The sequence below is a fragment of the Tachyglossus aculeatus genome, chromosome 4, assembly GCF_015852505.1.
Source record: "Tachyglossus aculeatus isolate mTacAcu1 chromosome 4, mTacAcu1.pri, whole genome shotgun sequence".
NCBI classification, from domain to species: Eukaryota; Metazoa; Chordata; class Mammalia; order Monotremata; family Tachyglossidae; genus Tachyglossus; species Tachyglossus aculeatus.
In genome coordinates this window covers 95,839,301-95,845,817 of record NC_052069.1, presented here as the reverse complement: position 1 = coordinate 95,845,817, position 6,517 = coordinate 95,839,301, and the positions used below count along the sequence as shown (strand labels likewise).

The 6,517-nt window shown below is 43.2% G+C and overlaps 1 non-coding gene across 1 annotated transcript; it reads left to right on the top strand.

The window, feature by feature from the left end:
- Positions 1-5,653: 5,653 nt before the first annotated feature.
- LOC119927459 lies at positions 5,654-5,791 on the top strand. The gene has a single exon (XR_005450460.1). It is a non-coding gene; the product is annotated as a small nucleolar RNA SNORA7 (small nucleolar RNA).
- Positions 5,792-6,517: the final 726 nt, after the last annotated feature.

Below are 6,517 nucleotides of genomic sequence, written 5' to 3'. Positions count from 1 at the left end.
TTGAGGGCACACTTAATCAAATATCAGTTCTGACATCGCCTTGATTACAGCTTCTCTTCTCTGACAATGCTCCAGTTGGCCAAAGACATTTTGGTTACGGTGCACTACCAGCCTGCAGTACTGTTTGTAGGCAGCAGAGGGCACTGTTGGCATGAGCAGTCGTCTATCACTCTAAAAGCAAACTGAGCCCCTGGGAAATTGTAGTAAGTTCTCCTCAGAGTTCATTATTTGTTATGATTGTTCTGACTGCCACTAATAACCACCTTTCCTTTTCAACTGGGTGACTCTATTAGTGATTCTCCTTAGCCTTCAGTCACATGACGGAAGCTCAGAACAAAACGGAAGATTGGTAATTTCACTAGAAGCAAACAGGATGCGATGACAATCACCTTTCATAATTAAAACCCCCCTCAGATTTACAATGCCTCCTACTTTTCTAGGGGATGAATTATCTACCTCTCCAAGAGAGGATGAGGAGGAAAGTCAGTAGGTCAGTAATTCAGTCGGTCATTCAAATGTATTATGTGCTTACTGTGCGCAGAGCACTGTACAACAATAAACGGACATATTCCCGGCAAACAGCAAGCTTACAATTTAGAGGGGGAGACAGACATTAATATAAATAAATAAATTACAGATATGTACATAAGTGCTCTGGGCCTGGAAGGGGGGACTGAATAGAGGGAGCAAGTCATGGCAACACATAAGGGTGTGGGAGAAGAGGAATGGAGGGCTTAGTCAGGGAAGGCTTCTTGGAGGAGATTTTCCTTCAATAAGGCTTTGGGCGGGGGGAGAGTAATATTCTATCCTACTTAGGAAAGAAATCTGAATTTTCCCAGCACTTTGCTAGTTGGACTTGATTTTATCAGGGAGGGCTGGCTGACTGAGGAAATGGAGGCCCCTAAGATTACTCCTAAATTTGAAAGTGGGCTCAGAGGTTAAGATGATGCTGGGGCTGGAACAAACAGGCATGGGACAGATCGATCCACTCTTTCCTCCTGGTCCCTCAAACCCTCCTCTCTTGTTGAGATCTGGAGAGTTGTAACCACTCTCGGCTCACTTCATACTCTCAGGAACTGCCTTCTAAACTCCCAGATCCTCCTGAAGCCAGCTGCTCTGGGACTTTTCTGTTGATCAAGGGACAATGTGGAGAAATGCTGGCAATCCTGGAGGTCCTCAGGGAGACCACCAATCAATCAATCAGTGGCATTTACTGAGCATTATTTCATACAGTGCACTGTACTGTTTGGAAGCAGCCTGGGAGTCAGAAGGACCTAGGTTATAGTCAGTGCCCCCTTTTCCTCTCCCCCTCCCAATTCCCCCCACCCTACCTCCTTCCCCTCCCCACAGCACCTGTATATATGTTTGTACAGATTTATTACTCTATTTTACTTGTACATATTTACTATTCTATTAATTTTGTTGATGATGTGCATATAGCTATAATTCTATTTGTTCTGATGATTTTGACACCTGTCTACATGCTTTGTTTTGTTATCTGTCTCCCCCTTCTAGACTGTCAGCCCGTTGTTAGGTAGGAACCGTCTCTATATGTTGCCAACTTGTACTTCCCAAGCGCTCAGTACAGTGCTCTGCACACAGTAAGCGCTCAATAAATATGATTGAATGAATGAATGAATAGTCCTGGCTCTGCCACTTACTTGCTGTGTGCCCTTGGGAAAGTCACTTCATGTTTTTGTTGTCTGTTACCTCGTCTGTAAAATGGGGATTAAGACTGTGAGCCCAATGTGGGACATGGACTGTGTCCAACCTGATTAACTTGTATCTAGGCCAGTGGTTAGAATGGTGCCTGGCAAATAGTAAGCACTTAATTACTCTACTTCATTCATTCAATCTTATTTATTGTACACTTACTGTGTGCAAAACACTATACTAAGCGGTTGGGAAACAAAAGCCGTGCAATAGTGTTGGTTACATGCAAAAAGCTCAAGATGATCAGCTTGTCCCACATGGAGCTCACAATCTTAATCCACATTTTACAGATGAGGTAACTGAGGCACAGAGAAATTAAGTGACTTGCCCAAAGTCACAGAGCTGACAAGTGGCAGAGCCGGGATTAGAACCTATGACCTCTGACTCCCAAGCTTGTGCTCTTTCCACTGAGCCATGCTGCTGTAAGCATGGATGTTTGTATAGCAACATTGATATCAGTAGACCACAGTGGTTTTTAATGATTGGGAGTACCCTTAGCTTTGAAATTATTGCAACTTGCAAAATATAAAATGACTAAAAACATGCACAGACACACACTCATACACATAACCTTCTCTTCCACACACACCCAATATGCCCCACCACTCCTATCCAGTGGTCTAATCAACTTCCTCAGCCCAATCTGAAGGTTACCAACCCTTTGGGTTCTAATCTCATCTTTGCCACTTGTCTGCTGTGTGACCTTGGGCAAGTCACTTCACTTCTCTGTGCCTCAGTTACATCATCTGTAAAAATGGGGATTAAATCTTCTTCCGTACGCATCGGACTGTGAGCCTTAGGTGATTACCTTGTATCTACTCCAGCATTCAGTACAGTGCCTAGCACATAGTAAGCATTTAACAAATACCGTTAAAAAGAAAGCAACCAAACAAAGAAAAAATGGTGTCAATGGAGGCCTCTTCTCACCCCTTGGAGCTGTAGGCATAAGTTACTCCTGCCCTTTGCCTAGTGATTCGGTGGACATTTTTTTCCTCCCCTAATCACTAAGATGTTCTTTTGCCCAGGCTGGCCGATGGCAGTGGAATCTGGAAGACACTTATCCTTCCTGAAGGGTTGGTAACCTTCAGTTTGGGCTGAGGAAGTTGATTAGACCACTGGATAGGAGTGGCGGGGCATATGGGGTGTGTGTGAAAGAGACGGTTGTGTGTATGAGTGTGTGTCTGTGCATGTTTAAAGAAGTCATTTTATATTTTGCAAGTTGCAATAATTTCACAGCTAAGGGTACTCCCAATTATTAAAAACCACTGTGGTCTACTGATATCAATGTTGCTATACAAACATCCATGCTTACAGCAGCATGGCTCAGTGGAAAGAGCACAAGCTTGGGAGTCAGAGGTCATGGGTTCTAATCCCGGCTCTGCCACTTGTCAGTTCTGTGACTTTGGGCAAGCCACTTAATTTCTCTGTACCTGTTACCTCATCTGTAAAATGTGGATTAAGATTGTGAGCTCCATGTGGGACAACCTGATCATCTTGAATCCCACCCAGCGCTTAGAACAGTACTTCCCACATAGAAAACTCTTAACAAATACTATCATTATTATTATTATCCCCACCCATATACATTTGTCCACTTACATATCCTAGCTCTGCCACTTATTTGTTATGTCACCTTGGGCAAGTCACTGTGCCTCAGTTGTACTTCCCAAGTGCTTAGTACAGTGCTCTGCACACAGTAAGCGCTCAATAAATATGACTGAATGACTGAATGAATGAATCTGTCAAATGGGGATTGAGACTATGAGACCCATATTGGATAGGGTCTGTGTCCAACTCAATTTGCTTGTTTCCACCATGGTGCCTGGCACATAGCACTTGACAAATATTATTATTATCTGATGACTTCTATGTCCTAAACTGGTACTTTGATTCTTTTTTCAGTTTGATTCTTTTTTCATTTCAGGCATCCCATAAAAAGTAGAGATTTGGGATTTTCTTTTCAAAGCCATTCCAGAACTGCACCCCACAACATGCAGCTTCACCTCAAATTTCAATTAAACTCCTTATTTTTAACATCTTATACATATGACTGGTGTTATATGGTATATAGATTTTAGGGAGATAATGCTATTGAAAGTAGGCCCAGAACTAGGTTCAAACTCAGCTCATGCCACCTTTTCGTGTGTCTTCCTTCGCTTTGAGTAGGAGGAGACAAATCAGGATTCTATAAATTACCAGGAAGAGCTACCAACCATAGTAACAAGAATATTTCTGTCCAATTCACAGGCCACATTGCTATAGTGGAAGCAGAATATGAAGTGCTTTTAGAAGAATAAATTCTGCTTCTAATTGAAAAAGGGACTGGCTACAGAGAATTACTTATAACAGAGGGGAAGCCCTCCGATCTCTCTCCTTCCAGGTAAAGTGCTTAAAGCTGCTTAGGGAATCCTTTCACCAAGTCAGAGAAATAAACCATAGTCCTTGGCTCTAACACTGCTATTTAACAACAAGACTTACCCACAGGATGCACCCTAATTGCGTTTTGCAGTGTGGTGCAGTTGTTAAATGGTTTAAGGTTTACTCAGGTAGTAATAATGGTTGATATGATGATGTTCATTGAGCACAGTGCATTGATCTAAGTGTTCAAGAGATACCACAGAAACACAAGACTCACTCCCCATCCACAAGGAGCTTACAATCTAATGGGGGGGGGGGGAAATCAGACCTAAAAATATCAAATACAATAATTATAATGGTTTGTGACACACTTACTATATGGCAGGCACTGTCGTAAGCTGTGGGGTAGATACAAATAACCAAGTTGGCCACAGTCCCTGTCCCACATAGAGGTTCACAATCTAATAGGGAGGGAGAACAGAAATTTCATCCCCATTTGACAGATGAAGAAACTGAGGCACAGAGAAGTTAAGTGACTTGCCCATGGTCACACAGTAGGTCAGTGGCAGTTCAAGGTTTATAACTTAGGTCCTCTGATGCCCCGGCCTGGCCTTTTTCCACTAGGCCACGTTGCTTCTCTAGTATGTAATATATAAATTCTACTCTGGTAGAATATATAGTATACAATATATACATATATGCATAATCAAACTACATAACTTCCTTTCTTTCAGCATTTAAGTCTTAACATGGAGGAGCAGTGTGGTCTAGTGGATAGGGCATGGACTGGGGAGCCATAAGGCTGTGCATTCTAATCCAAGTTCCTCCTTTTGTCTGCAGTTTGACCTTGGGCAAGTTACTTCAATTCTCTGTGCCTTAGTTCCCTCATTTGAAAAATATGGATTAATACTGAGAGCCCCATATGGGACATGGACTGTGTCTAATCTGATTGGATTATACCTACCCCAGCGTTTAGTACGGTGTATGGTATACAGTAAGTGCTTATTAAATGTTGTTGTTGTTTTAATGCTGTCGAGTCATGCCCGACCCATAGCGTTTAACAAGTACCATTTTTAAAAATGTCATTTTCCTCATCCCCTTTAGAGACTAAGTAGATTCACTCTAGACCCACACCTGCCTAGTGTATACCATCTTCTCTCACCTGTATTCCCTCCCATCCCTAAGTGCAAAAGTACACACCCACAACTACACCCTATTAATCTTCACTCCCTTGTCCCCTATCTCTTCATCGCTCGCACACCTCCAACCCCGAGCTGTGGATCAATGCCGAAGCCCACTTTCTTCTCTCCTGTTCTTGTGTGGCTGAACACAGCTGGAGGAGATCCGGGCTCTGGTCCATCTTCTCGCACTACAAATTCACACTCTGATGCTTTAACTCGGCTCTCTTTTCTATTAGACTGTAAGCTCCTCCAGGGAGGGGATCTCATGCACACTGACTCTGTTGTATAGTTGGCAAATTGTTGATAAAATCAAAGCCATCAGTAGTGAACTTCCCAAAGTTTCTCTATCACACATGTCAACATTCTACCCATTCTTCATTATTCACAACTTCCTCCCAAGACCCCTCTCAGGGTCGCACCTGGGGAGTTTCCAGTACTCTTACAGTCTTGGTTATGGGAGAGGGAGTCAAGCAGAGGACTACCCATTCCATTCCTAGCTTGGGCAGCGGCTAGCAAGTGGAAGGCAATCTGCTACAAATCAAAACTCACCCATGCTGGAAAGCAGCAGCATGGGAATCGAGGGCAGAGACTCAAGTTTACTGGGTGGAAGGTGGCAATGGTAAACCACTTCCATATTTTTACCAAGAAAACTCTATGGATCCCACTACTGGAACGATTGCAGATAGAGAGCAGGGTATTCTGGGAGAGTTGCTATGGGTTGGAGAAAACTCGATGACATAATACAAGACAAGCCTCCCAAGAGAAGACTCCCATTTGCTGTATAAATCCACCCCCTGGAGCTGAGCCTCTGACCCTATCTCCCCCTCACCTAGAAAAACCACTTTTTTCTACTCTCCCCTCTCTCGCATCCATCTTCAGCATCTCATTATCCAACAATTCCTTCCTTTCCGCCTTCAAACACATGTAAACTTCCTTCATTTTTTTTTTAAAAGCCCTCTCTGCTGTAAGGGTCCCCACCAGCTCTTGCTCCGTCTTCCTGCTCCTATTCTATATAATCTCCCAAAATGCATTCTATATACCTACTGCCTTCATTTCCTCTTCACCACCCCTCTTCTCAGCCCTTTTCAGTACAGTTTTCAAACACTTCACTCCACTGAGATTCTCAAAGGTCACTAATGTCCTCTTTATAGTTAAGTACAAAGGGCTATCATACTCTACCCTGATACTCTTCAGTTTTTTGGCCCTTTTTGAAACCACAGATCCTCGCTCCCCTTGAAACACTCTCAGAACTCAGTTTTGCTGAC